This window comes from Heterocephalus glaber, unplaced genomic scaffold (assembly GCF_053883595.1).
Source record: "Heterocephalus glaber isolate CG9 unplaced genomic scaffold, H.glaber_assembly_v1.0 deba00001452, whole genome shotgun sequence".
Classification (NCBI taxonomy): domain Eukaryota; kingdom Metazoa; phylum Chordata; class Mammalia; order Rodentia; family Bathyergidae; genus Heterocephalus; species Heterocephalus glaber.
In genome coordinates this window covers 24,951,923-24,967,959 of record NW_028258302.1, presented here as the reverse complement: position 1 = coordinate 24,967,959, position 16,037 = coordinate 24,951,923, and the positions used below count along the sequence as shown (strand labels likewise).

Sequence of the window (16,037 nt, the reverse complement as noted above, 5' to 3'; positions counted from 1 at the left end):
GAACTGTGAAATGGACTTAGCAATGCCATGTCGCCAGGTGTGAAAGACCATGATCATCTTCATATAGCTAGATGATGATAGATAGAGAGATGGACAGATCGATAATGTAGTTCACACTGGGATAGGACTATGAGGAAAAATGAAGAAGGTGGTGTGGAGAGAGCAGTGGGTGGTAGAGAAGATCGAAGGTGGCCAGAGAAAGACCTTCAGGAAGGGATGTGGGAGCAAACACCCAAATGATGAGAGCCAGTTGTCCAAAGATTGGGGAAGAATGTTCTAAGCATCAAACCCCAGTGTACAGGCCTGGCTCTGATGAGCTTGATGCACCTGGAGCACCACGTGGACTGCTGCAGGAATTCATTAGAAACAAGGCCTTAGTGGGTTGGTCCCACCTAGTGCACAGCCATAAATATGGAAGAGGATGTACCATGCACAGTGGATTTCAGGGCAGGCTCCCAGGAGCAAGGGCAGGGTGTGGAGTAAAATGTAGAAGTTTCTGCAAGGCTGCTGGTTGCTGGGTTCTGGGGCTGGAGCTGGAGGTGGACCTGGAGCTGGAGCTGGAGCTGGAGCTGGAGCTGGAGCTGGAGGTGGCCATCCTCAGTTCTGTATCCAGAGACCTCACACTGAAGTTGATAGCTTCACAGCAGCCACAGTGGGAGTGCTTATAACGCCAAACTCAGCAAATGCTACAACCAGGGCTGGCTATTTGTTGGTTGGTTGGTTTGTTTTGAGGGCCAATTTTTCTTTTTTTTTTTTCAAATGGCAAATTCTTTATTTTCATATTAACATCAAAAGACAAACATTAAAACACAGAACACAAGTTGAAATCTTATGACCTGTTTTCAAAGCAGGTGCGAGGACACACAATGACAGGCTAGTTTGACCTTATGTAACTCCAAAACCTCAAATGGAAAACAATCCTGGAGGCAAGAATGAGGGAACTCGTGGGGCAGAGGCCACAATATGCTCAAGAGATGAGAGCCTGGGTCTGGACATAGCCTCCTCCAAGTGCGGTGGGCCAGAGGCCAGGGTGAGGTTTCCTTCTTCAGGGAAAACTATCAGTCAGCTGAATTTGAAGATTTGAGTTGGGGATGTAGCTCAGTGGTATGGTGCATGCATAGCACACATACGGCCCTAGGTTCCTGGAAGCCTCCGCCCAGGTAAATGCACCAACTAGCAAGAGCTGACATTCACCTGCGCCCCTGGGAGTATATCCCCTGGCTGAGGACCAGTTTTTAAACATTTAGCTTTGGGGCCTCTCCGAGAGTCAGTGCAAGGGGGATGGTGCGCCTGCAGGGTCCCCTCTCCCACCTCCCCTCCTCCACTCACCCTATCACCCTGTCCCAGCCACCCTGTCTGCTGGCCAGTCCTTACCCCACCAGCTCTGCTGCTGCACACAGGCTCTTCTGCTGGCTCTTCTTTCACCCACTCTCAACCCCTCACACCACTCCACCCAAACATGCTGGCCTGGCTTCCTACCCTCCTTAGATGTCCCCTTCTCAGTACGTCCCTCTCTAAATGACACTGGCTTACACAGCATGTCCAACTCCAAGCCCTGTTGTCTTTCTCTGTAGCACTTGATACTGTCTCCCTTACGATATCTTTCATGGATTTACCCTTCTTATTCTCTGCCTCACCCATCCAGTATACAAGCCCTGAAGGAAGATTTCTGTTTTGTTCGTCCCTCTATACCCAGCCCTTCAAACCATACCTGGTATGTACTAAGTAGATGCGCATCTTTTGTTGAGTGCATGTATGAGTGGCCTGGTCTGCTTTCTCTTTTCCTCTGTTTTATGTTGTCTCTAATGCAAAACAGTGTTAGACACTGAGGATCAAGAAGGCCTTGCTGCATGTGAGGAATCCAAGCCACCCTGTATTAGTCTGCTTTCCAGTACTATCACAAAACACCTGAGTTAGTCAACTTATGAGGGGGGAAGGTTTGCTTTTACTCATGATTTCAGAGATTTCAGTCCATGTCCTGCTACCCTTCTACATCTCCTACATCTGTTTCTTACTTGTTACTTTATAAGAAATTATAGAGTAAGTATATTTTCCCAGTGTATATATTAAATAGACCTGGTCAAATCTTGGTAAACTTGATTATAACAAAAGTCTTTAGTTTATCTTTTGAAGCTAATGGATATTATTGGTCTCTATAAGTTTTTATATAAATAATGAAATTTGAAATACTGAAAACCATGTTAATTTTTAGAATTCATTTTCTTTTGTGGAGACAAGTGATGTATTAACTTCTGGGAACAAACTTGTATAGGTTTTAGTTGAATTATCCAAACAGAAGCATTTAAACCTTTTGCCTTTGCACCAATCTACAGTGCTTGCTTTTTTATTTTTTGGTACTGGGGATTGAACTTGGGTCCTTGTGCTTACAGGGCAAGTGGTGGAATCACTGAGCTAAATCCCCAGCCCTAATCTTTGCTTTTTAAAGTAAAGTGTTTGTATTTGTAGTCTTCATATTTTGGAGTAATTATGTACATGGTGTTTATAGGTTTGTGCTTTTTCACATAAGAAACAGAATCTCATTCCATGCATTTAATTTTCTAACAGTCAAGAACCTCAACCTTGATGTGCTATTGAGAGCCACAAAATCTAGAATGAGTGTATTTACAACAGGGTGTGCATTTCACCCCTTGAATCACTTAGAAAAGTGTCTCAGAAAACCCAGACAGTCCCCTCTCTCTTCAAAGGAATTTTGTATGTATTTATGAAGATGAATTCTGTATTCTAGTAAATTTGGGGCGGCATGGACTAATTTGTATCTTCATACTCATATTCTGCACCATCTGTATATAATACATGAAACTTAGAGAGATGACTTTAAATTAACTTTTAGAAAAACTGGGAGGTCCATAAAATTTAAATTGCTTTTAAAAATATCTATAGCTCATGGTGAGTCAGCACACTGTGGGGAATGTGTAGCAGGGAAAGATGCTCACTTCATGGCAGTCAGGAAGCAAGGAGAGGGAAGGGAGCCGGGTCCCTATGTCTCCTGCCAGAGAACCCCCCCGCCATGACCCAACTTCCTTCCAATAAGTTCCACCTCTTAAAGGTTCCATTACCTCCCCATAGCACTATGGGCTGGGGACCAAGCCATTAGCACAGCCCAGTGAGAGCAGTGAGACTCTTACCTAGATCCAAACATCGGTCCACACCACCAGCAAGGTGCGTCTGGCAGCAGCCCTCTGAGCCCCTCTGTATCCCACAGCATTTAATGAAACATTCTCCACCCTGGATCTTTAGCATCCAGAGGTTGCAATTGTGCTGGGTGGAGCTCGTGTGTCCCTGGCACACTTCCCCTACTCATTTCTGGGTGCAGTGATTGCTATGATGCCCAGCATCCTTTCAGGCCATTTCACGGCAGAGTCTTGCTAATTTCCCTGGGCTCATTTCAACTTGTGATCCTCCTGCCTTAGGCTCCCAGGTAGCTGGGATTACAGTAGTGCAGTACCACACCCATGCTATACTTGTGTGTGTGTGTGTGTGTGTGTGTGTGTGTTTCTAGGAATTGAAATCAGGGCCTTCACACTGAGCTACCTGCCCAGTCCTCTTAGCATTTTTTATTTTGAGACGGGGTCTCCCTAAGCTATTATATTGTCCAGGGTGGCCTCAAACTTGCAATCCTCCTGCCTCAGCCTACCGGAGTGCTGAGATTAAAGGCATGTGCCACCACACCCAGCTTGTGCCACCCTTTTATACAGGCTGCAGTACAGTGAGTTTGTTGACTACAGACACAAGAGTTATGTACTTCACTCTGACATCACAAGACTGTAAGGTCACTCAGTGCTGGGACATCTTCAGCTTTGTTACCATCATATGGAACCATAATCAAACACATGGTCTCCATGGCCTAAAACATCATTGTGTGGAGCATGACTATAATTGGATTACACTTCTTAGTTTCTATCAATGGCCAGGGTCAACATTTATTTAAAACTACATACTCCAGACATTCAGGAAATCTGTTGCGCTTTTCTGAGAATGGCTGGTGTGTTACTCATGTGTCACCATAATGAATACCTGAGATAATCAGGTTTATTTTGACCCATTTTGGAGATTCTAGTCCATGAGCAGTTGGCACTTTATGGCCACACCCCCAGTGACCTAAAGACCTCTCATCAGGCCCTGCCCCTGACAGGTTTTACCACCTTCCAGTTGTGCCTTCCTGGGAACCTGGACTCCAACACATGGACATTCAGGGGACACTTAGGACCCAAACTCTAGCAGCCTGTTCACCTCTGCTCCTCCTGTATGCTCAGGCATTGCCCTGGACTCACAGCTGTAGATGGGTTGAGGGTGGAGACCACCCAGAAAGGCAAGAAATAAGAGGTGAGAAAAAGAATAATAGAGGATATGTTTACATGTGTGGTGGAAGAGGACCTCTCCGAGGAGGTGACATTTAAGCTGAGCCCTAAAGCATGTTAAGGCAGAGTTAGCCATGGGAAGAGCAGAGGGGGGTGGCCTTCTGGGCATAAAGGGGAGGGGAGGGACCCTGAGCTCAGATGTGGCCTTCCTGGTGACTGAGACCAGAAGGCCAGCTCTGTGGAGGACAAGGCCTTTCCGCAGGTGAAACCAGCAGCACGTGGCTTCTCAGATAAGCGCAAGATTTCAGCAGACGAGGATGGAGTTCGGGACACAGTACCCAGCACAGAGCCCAGAGGTGGGGTGCAGACAGCGAGTCCCCCTCCCCGTCACTGGATCTAAATGTCTTCATGCTGTAGCCTTAAGCATTTTAATGACCCGGACAGATCCCTACTCCACACTTTTGCTCCCTGTTCCTATCTCCTCACACGCTCTTTCCCACTGTGTCGTTATTCCTGGTCTCAAGGTGCTCAGACTCCCCTCTGCCTCCAGTGTTGTGGTTCCCAGCACAATCTCAGCTTCCGTGGGTCCCCTCTGCCGCAGCAACTCAGCAACTCAGCCAGCGGCAGAGAGACCTGCAAATGGAGACTGCCAGTGGGTAGAACGGTTTCCTCCCACAGGAAGAAGAGAGCATTGGTTGCAGGGGTTTAAAAAATATTTGGAGTTTTACCACACACCCTCCCACTCTGCTTCCCAGATGTGGAGGACACAGATGTTGGCGGTTCCAGGTACTTTGTTCGAAGTGTCTGCGTTGCCCTCTCACAGGCGAGCATCTGGCCCCCAGCCAAGATGGAGCCTGCCTCTACCCACAGCAGCCCTGGCCCCCACCCAGGCTCCTTCAGAGAAGCCCAGCCTGGCAACACCCACGCCCTCGAGAGTGTTTCCCCAAACTCATATGTTGCTTTGTCTCTCTGAGCCTCAGTCTTCGCATCTGTAATATGGGAACAATAACCAGGCCCCTTTCTTTAAAGGTTGCAAGGGTACAACCAGGTGTAAAGAGCCTCGAACTGAGCACTTAGAAGTGCCTGGCAATTGTTACTTTCCTTCCCTTCACCATTATTAACAGCTACTCCCTGCAACAGCCTTCCCATTTCTCAGCTCCTCTTTACAAAATAGCATCCGTCCTGGGCTGTCGGCCCATGAGCACATGTTGGGAGAAAGTGGCCTCACAGGCATCCCTTCAGGCATGGAGCCAAGACTTTGATGAGATTATTCTTAATGAAGAAAATGTGAGCAGCTGTAGCATATATTTTTGTTCCATCTGAATGGGAATTGACTCAGACGATAGAGCTCCTTTCCAACAAGGAGAAAATGGAACTTCCTCCACACACTCTTCTTGGCTTCCCCTGAGTTGGCAGCCTGAGGAGCTGGCAGCTTCACAGTGGGTTAGCCAGCATCCCATCATAGTGAGTGGCTGGTTTGTGGGTTGGGTAGGTGGGTGAGTAGATGATTGGATGGATGGATGGATGGATGATGGGTGGATGGGTGGATGGGTGGATGGGTGGGTGGATAGATAGGTAGGTAGGTAGATTGATGAATATATGGAAGATGGATGGATGGATGGATGGATGGATGGATGGATAGGTGGGTGGGTGGATAGACAAATGGGTAGGTGAATGGATATGGTGAGCAACTTCTTTCTTATGTCTTGAGTGTCTTGTTGGGCTAGCTTGTAGTTTCCCAAATTGTCCCTTATGGTACACCTGTGTTCCTTGTGGTGCTAATAAGTGCTCTTCAAGAGACATCTCTTAGTCCAGGTCCTCCAAGATACATACACCACGTTGTGGTCTCTACTGGGGACAATGTATGTATAAGGGGAAATGAGAAAGGAGCTGGAGAAGGCTGGAGGGCCAGCAGACCATGGTGCAAATCAGATGTGGAGGGATGGAGAGAGAAGGAAGAAGGCAGAAGCACCCTACACTGTGTGCAACCCAAGAAAGCTTCGGCAAAGCTGTCCAGAAGTCCTCAAAGTTGGCCATCAGAGGAGGAGGAGAACCCTGTCTGGCAGGAGGGGACCTGACTTCATGTCTGTGCCATGCTCCATCACTGGCTGGAAACAGCAGGGCCCTCGGGGAATTACAGTTCCTGTCCTTGGAAGGAAGTTGCATCCTCCTGGCCGACACAGGGCAGAAGAGCTCCAGACAGCTGTCCTGGAGCTGCTGCCTTCCCTGGTTCTTGTGATAGTGTAGCAAAGTTGCCAAGAAGCCCTACAAATAAGAACCCTGTTGAATCTAGCATGTCTCAAATGTATTTGATCATGGAGCCTTTTTTCTTAGAATGGTTCCAAAGTACAGGGTTTGAGAAGGAAGTGATGATAGAGGGAGATTGACTGCACACCAGTAGAGAGAGAACCAGCACAAAATCAGAAATCAAGAAGAAACAGGATGCCCCTGACCATCCTGAATCAGGCCTCCTGCCTGCACGGTGTAGTTTCAAAGCTTTTCCCGTCTGCCATCTCCCTTTACCATGCATCATACAACCTGCAGGTCAGCCCTGGTGAGTTATTGTCCTCATTTTATAGCTAACATTCATGCTGACCACAGTGATAATAGCTACTAATTTACTGAGCACCTTTCCATGCCAGGCACTAACCTAAGCAATTCCGACTTCATTAACTTTGTTCTCCCTGAAGCTCAGAGAGGTTAAGTGACAGATTCGAGGCCACACAGCCAGCAAGCAGCAGAGTGCCATCTGAGCCCCCGTCTGTCTGACTCCACAGGCCTGGGCAGCCCCTTCCTTGCCTGATCCAGCAGCAGGGACGTGCAGCCCACTCTAAGTGGACTGTTCATAACCTGCTCTGTATCACAGCGAGAAGCAGGCACGGGGAATGTAAAGTGGGTAGTGATTCTTCTCCCCCTTTCTTTTACTGCTTTTATTTATCGAGGGACAAATCGTTGCTGTTTCGTTTGTGTTTCTAGCACAATAAAAATAAAAGATACACTAGCAATCTGTTTAAAAGCTTATGCAATTCCAACATTTGAGCTGGTGAATTTATGCTGCACGAGGATCTCACAGACACGGCAGTGCCAGCCATCTGAGCCCACCATGGGCTTCTGAAGTTGTTGTTATCAATCAGCGCAGGGTGGCTGCATACTCAGGGGTGGCATGGCTGGAGTCCCATGGCTCTGGCCGGCACTTGTGGAGGACAGGGCCTGGGCTGTCTCTGCCTCACTTTGCTCAGAGCCTCGGGTCTGTCACTGTTCTGCCACTCCAGCCTAACCCCAGGTTCCCAGAGAACCATGCACACCTGCACCTGTGGCACTCTCGAGAGCTGGGAGCTGGTGAGGCTCACTGCTTCCGTGTGAGCTCTCCAACTGGCCTGCTGGAATGTCACCTCAAGAGACCAGGGACTCTTATCTGTTCCCTGCAGTGCAATGTCTCTGGTGCTGGCTGGGGACCTGGCACACAGTAAGTGCTCAGTAAATGCTGGTTGGATGAATAAGTAAAAGTCACAGACAAGGACACATTTGAGGACCAGGCAAGGGGATAGCCATCCTGCTGGCCTCTGTGTCTGTCTGTCTGTCTGTCCCTCTCTTTGTCTCTCTCTCTTCCCCTCCTCCTTTTACCCTCCTGAGACTCCTCTGCCTTCCAGCCTCTCCTGTCTTATCTTTTCTCTCATTTTTGCTACTTCTCTGACCTCCTCCTCTTCTCCAAGATGATGTCGCCCAACCCAGGATTTAGGATGACCCAGAGGGGAGTTGCACTTCTAGCTCTGCCTCCAATTCCCCTGAAGCCTGAGTGCTATCTCTCTGGGCCTCAGTTTCTCCTTCTGCAAAACGGGCATAGTGTACCCCCACCATGCCTGTTGCCGAGGTAGCTCAAGGGCAAGATGGATGCCAGCTGGTGAGTGGCAGGGAGGGCTTGGGGCAGGTGAGGAAGTTGTCACAGCCACCCAGGCTCCTCCTTACACAGGAAGTGGTGCGGGCTGGGTGCCGGTGCCCCAGCCTGTGTGCTAGAGCACAGCGGGGGTACCAGCCCCAGAAGGGAGCCACACCTCCACTCTGAGTCCAAAGCTGCAGATGCTGACTGTCACTGAGACCAATAGTTCCATTAGGCAGCTGCCCAGTCTGCCTGTGAGTGATTAAAATGCCGCCATCCATCGCACACACTATACATCATCTCGCCTGCTGGCACTTCATCAGGGCCACAGGAGTTCGGCCACTTGCGTCCTCTGCCTCTGGCAGAGCAGAGTGCAGAGGGTCCCCAAGCTGGGGCAGACAAAGGAGGGGGACGCGCCCAGGCAGGGGGTGGGACCCCTGGGGCACCATTTGGCTCTAGAACTCCAGAAAGCAGGGCTAGGGCAAGAGATCGGGCATAGTAGCTGGGGACCTTGGGACCATCTCATCGCTGCCCTTATTTTCCAGACCAACAGACCACAGCCAGGGCTGCCAGCTTCCCTTGTTCAGTAGCTTGCAAAGGGAAGCGTGATTAGCTGAGCGATGTCCACCTCCCCCCGGGCCAGGGGCCGTCTGCTCACGTGGCCAGGGCCTCACACAGTGCTGGGTGTGCAGCAAGCATCACCAAGTGCAGCTGGATTCCAGGAAGTGGGAACAGAAGTCGCAAGGCCGGCAGCCATGAGGAAGTTAGAGCCCAGCTCTCCTGCCCCTCATTTGAGTGAGTGTCAGGCGCTGCCTCCCATCATTAACCCTAACCTCCATCCAGGTGATAGTGATAGCAGTAATTGAAAACAGTAGTAATAACAGCAGCTGGCACTGATTGTTTACTGCATAGCAGGCACTGTGCTCAACACAGGCGTCCCTGCGCTCATGTCCTATGTATGTATTCCCAGAAACCCCACAGTCTAGAAAACCATGCACCACAATTAGCAGGAAGTAGATGTGATTAGGGAGCATGGGGATTCTGAAACCAGAGCACACTGAACCACTAGAATTCATCCTAGACCCAGCACAGCAGGGCCAGTGCCCAGGCTCCCGTCCGTCACTCCACACAGCCAGGAAGGACGCATTTCAAGATGTCTACCCTGGGTGGCGTTGGCTTCTGGTGAAGACCATTTTCATCAAAATTAAAAATCAATTCCAGGCTGTCTCCTGTGTCACCCACCCACTGTTTCCACCAGGGGAAAATCACCTTCTGGCTTTCCCTGTTGCTCTCTGCTTCTTTCCCATGACTTAGAGAGCTCGTGACACCTCTTTTCTTCTTTTTTTTTCAGTACTAGGACCCAGGGATTTTGCACTAAGCTATATCCCCAGTCCTTTTTAATTTTTTCAATTTTGAAACAGGGTCTCATTACATGGCTAGATTGCCAAGGCTGGGCTTCAACTTGTCATCCTCCTGCCTCAGCCTCCCAGAGTGCCACAACACCTGGCTTTGCTTTACAACACCAGTTGAAGCCACTACAGCAGCTACTGCTTGCAGTAAAGACAGGAACTAGGGTCAATTTTCTACTCTGTTCTTGTTAAGATACTCGTACGAGGCTAAAGCTGATTCTTGATCTTTGAGAAAGCTCTTGCCCAAAGCTGCTTCAAAACATGAAGGGACACTGACTGTGCACGGGGACCATTACCCACCAACCCACATGGCTTGGGCTCATACTGACCCCAGCCCCTTACTGACCAGCCACATAGGAGGAGGGTCCCAGCTGTCCCTCGAACCAACCCACGGAGGTGGGTGCTGCTAGAATCCTCCCCATTTTACCGACGGAAAACCAAGGCTTGGGGAGGTTGCGTAATTTGCCCACAGCCACTGAGCTAGGAAGCAGGACAAGAATCAGAGTCCAGGCAGCCTCCAGTCTCGGGACTCTGCCCTCCTCCCCACTGCCCTGCCAGTCGCACTCATGTTTTGCAAACTCCTCCAGGATGGAGTGTGTCCTTTTTGTAGTTCCCGCACCCAACATGACCCATGTCACAGACCAGGCAGCCAGACTACATGGTTGTCCCACCAGAGATTCTCAGGAAGGCCCACCACAATGGGAGGGGAGCTGCCTACCGCCTCCATGGGGGAGGCGCTCTGCCAGTCTGATCACCAGAGCCCTGAGACCACAGCCCAGGAGCCAGCTGATGTGTATAATATGCTCCAGGGCCATGCCCTGGCCACAGCCAGAGTCTTCTTCCCTTCCACAGTGGCAGCTGGTGGTGCCACCCCCCCCCCCCAAGGCCGTGGGCTTGAGACAGCCTCTGGAGCAGAAGCCAAGTGCCCAGGACCTGTCTCTGGCTCCCTGGGACAAAGCCTGTGGCCAGACTCAGCGAACGGAGAGGACAGAGGTGAGAACAAAGGCACTCACCTTTCTCTGAGCCCCTCAGGGCATCCAGCAAGCTTGGGGACAGCCTGCTGCAGTCCCCAAACCCTGCTCAGAGCCGGCCCAGGCCTCTAGGGCTTGGATCATGACTCTGTCTCTTGCCACCATGCACTGACTCATGCTCTCTGGGCCTGCGTTGCCTCCCCTGGGAGGTGGGGGGCCAGGCCCAGCCCAAGGCATAGGTGCAGGATAGAAAGCAGTAGCTCAGCACTGGGTATGCGCATGTCCTCAGGAAAGTCAGCTCCTCCACAGGGCTGGGGCTGGGGGTACTCTGCCTCTCCTCCCTGCCCTTTGCACCCCCATCTCTCCTCCCCTCCCCTGTCACTCTGCCTTGGGGCTGTCCAACTGGGCCTGGCATCCAGAGCACTTCAGCTGTTGGCATTGGAGGATTCAGCTTTCCTGGGCCTCAGAATGGACAGTGGGATGCAGCCACCCTGGAGCAGGGCTGAGGCCGAGCAGGTGTGGATGCAGCAGGCTCTCCTTCAGTACAGCCCAGCTCATCTTGAACAGGGTGTCCAGCCCCCTGCATCAGCTGCCTGGTTGGGAGGCAGCAGCTACTATGTGACACTGCCCCATCAGATGTCTCAGCCCCAGCCCTTCCTGCAGGCCCCCTATCTGGGCCTGGTCTGCATTTTCAGCCTCTGCTCATGCCAGGACTGGTAGTGCTGGGCATATTTCCAAAGGGCCAGATGGCCTTGCAGGGTGCATTGGCCCAGAGTTCATGCCACTGTCAGAAAATGACAAATGTAAGCCCAAAAGTCCTCACTTCGGCAGCACACATACTAAAATGTGAGCCAAAAAAAGTGGCTTTGAAAGTGAGCTCTGGGCTCAGAGGTACAGACTGCATTGTCTGTGATCAGAAACCTTACTTTTTCCACCCTGTAATAAGACTGTAAGAGTCACCTTTGTTTGCCTGTCCCTGGGCAACTCCAGACATCGTTATCTAAGTGAGCTCAGTTTCTTGCTACTCAAAGTGTGGTCCCTGGGCCACAGCGTGGCATCCCCAAGAGCTTGTTGGAAAGGCAGATTCTCGGGCCCCTCCCAGACCTGTCCACCCACGTCCAGGATTCCTGTCCTGGCTGAGGTCTGAGCTCCTCAGAGCCAGAGTTCATCTTTGTTGTCCAGACAGAGACATGAGAGAGTCCGAGGGGAAGAATGAGACCCCTTTCATCAGAGCCAGGGACACAGAACTGAGAAGCAAATAAGAGCCCAGTGCATGCTTCATTCTTTCCACCAAGACCTCAGGAGGGAGCCTTTGTCATGGTTGGGCCTGACCACACCTCCAAGGTAAATAAGACTGGCCTCTAGGGCTTTGAAGACATGATTACTGCATAGCATGGCAATTGCTAACAGAAGGAAGTACAGGGACTGAGGGGCAAAAGGCAGTCCTGTGGTGGCCTGAAAGGGAATCCAACAGGAGGGCACGGAGGGGACCTGCCAAGCAGTAGCTTCTGGTGCCAAGATCTGCCAAGCAGGGCAGGCCCTGACTCAGCCCTCAGTATGCTGCTGGGACAGGAGGGACCTCCAGGCCTGTTGCTCAGGGGGGACATTGAGGCATAGCATGTCTGCACAAGCCACAGATTGGATGCTGATGGGAGAGGTGGTATATGGTCCCACCAGTCTGGCTCTCGCCCCAACAGTGCGGCCTCTCCATGGGGAGAGGGCTTGTCCCAGGCAAGTGGAACAGTGTGTGGCCTTCCCCTGGGTAGTGATGGACTGCAGGTTGGTGACAGCTCTGGGCTCTGGCTGTATCTCTATCCCATGTCCTCTCCAGTCCCACCACTGACCTGGAACAGGGCTGCATGGGAAGCCCGGGCAGCCTGACCTATGGCCACTTGGCCTCGGGCATACAGAAGATATCCATGCATGTCAGGTGCTCCCTGGGGCTGAGACACCACTGATGGGGACCAGTGGCCATGAAGCAAGGACCAGCAGAAAGGTGGCCTGATGTGAGGGGCAGAGCTGAGCTTCTGGGTCGGCCTGGTCTAGATTTGGATCTCAGACAAGCTGCAAAGCCTCAGGCGACCCACAACGTGGGCCTCTGCAGATGCACATGAGGACACCACTGCCCAACCAGCCCAGGAGGCCACCAGGGACAGGGCCTGCAGTCTGTTTTGTGAGAATCCCACAGTTGTCCCACAAGACCATCTGGCCCTTTGTGGGTGAGGCTTCCTGCTTTGCAGGTGCAGAGACTGAGGCATAGAGAAGAAAAGGGTCCTGCCTGATGCATCTTTATTGAGCCTCTGCATTGACTTGTCTGCCTGGCTACCGAGGTCCAGGTGTCTCTTATGTTTCGTGCCAGACTCGTGCTCCTCTGTGGCATTTCTGTCACTGATCCTAGTTCCCAAGGGTGGGAAATGTCCCTTTCCTAGAGCGTGAGGCCCAGGGCAGGGTGCAGGCAACACTGTGCCCGGGTCTCTGAGCCGACTAGGGTCCTGCCAGTGTTCTCAGGAAGCAGACCTTCAGAAATAGAAGCACTGGAAGGGTTTGAGGGCTGGAACTCACCTGGCTGGCTGTGGAGACTGGCTGGAGGGACACAGGAGTGCAGTTATTCCTGCAGCAAGAGGACACCTGGAGTCCAGGGAGGTAGGTGGCAGGGTGGTGACTTGTTTTAATATAGCCCTGCAACAGAAGTCTAGGTAGCAGGTGACAGAACTCAACTCACCAGGGCTTTGCAGCCTGTTTGCAGCCTGCTGAACTGATTACAACTTCAAGAATAGAATACATTCCCCTCCATAGCGCTCTGCCTTAATATCTGTCTCCCTGAGATGCTGGGGTTATTTTTATCTGTTGCATGTTGTTCTGGGTGGAATTATCTTCCCCAGGCCTGTGGATAAGTGGAGGCTCTAGATGAGTTTGAGTCGGCATGAAAGTTAAATTGCTACCTTTCATGGTTGTCACTCCATACCTCCCCCAGTTCTGCCCCTCGATGTTGTGTGTGTCCACCCTCAGGAGTCCACGCTCCTACTCTTCTGAGTCACTTACCACCCAGCTGAGCAGAGCTCAAGTGACCAAGTATGATCTCTTGTGGGTCCACCAGGACAGTGCCCATGACTGGCATGAGTTGTATTTGTCTTCCTTGGTCCTGGCATCAGCCTGGAGCACAGACCTGGCAGCTGTCCTTATGCAGGCCCCTCTCACTTCCACAGAGCAACCTCTGTGCTGGGCACATTGCACAACCCAGTAAGCAAGAGAGCTTTACTTTACAGGTAGAAACACTGAAGCCCAAACAGAATGTGCCCAGGGCACACAGGGACTGCAGGGATGGAAACTGGAACCGTCTCTGAAGTCTCCATTAGTCTACCTATGGACAGAAGTTTCCGGGGATCCAGAAGGAGCCTGGCCCCCTATAAAACAAAGGAGGGGCTGCTTGCTCCTGTCAAAGCATTTGGTGAAGGATTGATTTCTCAGTAAGCCACCAAAGCTTTTTATGACGTCTGTTATGATGAGGGGCTTGTTAGCAATTAAGATGCAGCACTGGGCTCAGGTAGGTGGGTGATCATGTGACCCATGTCCTTGGGGCTTGGAGTTAAGTTATGTACTAGTTATTGCAAGGCCTGGGCTATAAAATCCAACTCAGATAAATCCCTGAAGGGCTTCAGAGAGGCTGCAGCTCTTGGAAGGTTGATGAGCACAGAAATTGGGGAGAAGAACATGAACAGGGGAAATGGCAGCCAGAAATGACTGTCTCCCACCTGCATGCCTGAGTCAGTGTGAAAAATATACATCTACTGCTGGATCAGGCCCAGTCTGCAGGGTCTCTGTACTTTTTATGGGTCCTGCACAGCTTCGATTCTTCCCCCAAGGACAATAGCCGTCGAGCCCACTCTTCCAGGATAAATCCAGCCGCGCGTATGTATTTGTTACTGGGCTATCAGGTGCAGACAGGGATTTTCCATCTCAACAGGAACTCGGATTGTTTTCCTCTCTTGTCATCATCTGTTGCTTCTTTTTGGGAGGTTCATAAATTGGAGTTGCTTAATTAAGCAAAGGCAGTGAAGAAATGATTGGGAAACTCCAGCCACACGCAGGGTTTTCCACAGATGACACCCATTTGCACTTGGAAGAGGAGAAAATGACTTCAGTGCAGCAGGAGAGACTTGGGCGAGATGTCAGAGGAGAGAAAGGAGCCACCCATGCCAAAAGCGGAAGACACTGGTTCTGGAGTTTTGGAACTTGGGATCAGGATACCAGCTGTGTGATCTCACACCAAGCACAGTGCTGCTCTGACACACGTTTTTCTGTGGTGTAAAAATGGGTGCTATGATACCACTTCAGAGGCTGTTAAGAAATGTATTAGTCAGCTTTCCTGTTGCTGGGACAACTACCTGACATTCACAACTTAAAGGAGAGGGGTTCATTGGCTCACAGGTTTGGGGGATTCAGTCCATGGTCAGCTGGCTCCAAGGCCAGAACATCATGGCAGAATTGATACAATCAGGCTTAACCACCACAGGAAATTAAAACGAAGTAATAGATCTCAAGCTGAGAGAATGAGTCTGGCCAATAGCGCACTCCTATTAATACTGCCATTGCTGAATGTCAAGTGGGTGACCACCATGGGTTTGCATGTGACATCTTCAAATAGGACATCCTGCAAGAAGCTGGTTTTGGCATGCCCAAGCCTGTGGGCCACTGACACTGGTCTGTGGGCTCCAAGAACTCAAGTGAAAGGTAGTTCAGAAGGGTACCCCTGTAGACTCCGGGGGTTGCCTCTTTCTGCAGAATTTGGTGACTTTTTCCCCATGAAAGATTAGGCTGTTTTGCTCACCACCTGTGTGTTTCAATTCAGAGTCTGGGTAACCGCCCTGCCTTCTCCTAAGGGTGGCTGATGGCAAAGGTGGCCTGAATATATTTTTCTTTTTAGAACAGCTTTACTGAGATATAATTTACATATCATACAGTTCACCCATTCAAAGCATTCAACTCAAAGTATATTTGGGGTTTTTTTGTGTATTTGTTTGTTTTGTTTTTTCCAGTACCGGGGATCAAATCAATTCAAAGTATATTCAAAGATTTCTGAAACCATCACCACAATCAATTTGACAGCATTTTCATTACCCCAAAAAGAAGCACTGTGCCCTTTAAACATCATTGCGAACACCCCTCCCAGTCCTGGCAACCACAAATCTACTTTCTGTCTCTACAAACATATGAAGGAAATGGGATGACACCACTCTTGGTCTTACGTGAGAACAGAATGTTCTCGACGTCTTTCCATGTTGTAGCATGTGTCAGTACTTCCTCTTTGACAACTGACCATGCATGGCGTGGAGAGAGCACATTTAAGCAAATTAAATTGCTTAAATCCATTCATTAGCTAATGAGCATTTGGGCCATTTCTGCCTTTTGGCTGTTGTAACTAATGCTGCTATGAATATCTATGTACAAGTTTTCAGTTCAA

General features: G+C 50.4%; 1 protein-coding gene across 4 annotated transcripts in view; it reads left to right on the top strand.

Annotated features, from left to right (window-relative positions):
* The window catches only part of Kazn (kazrin, periplakin interacting protein), a 1,072,553-nt gene that overhangs the window by 877,039 nt on the left and 179,477 nt on the right, over positions 1-16,037 (top strand). The gene's annotated exons all lie outside the window — the stretch shown is intronic.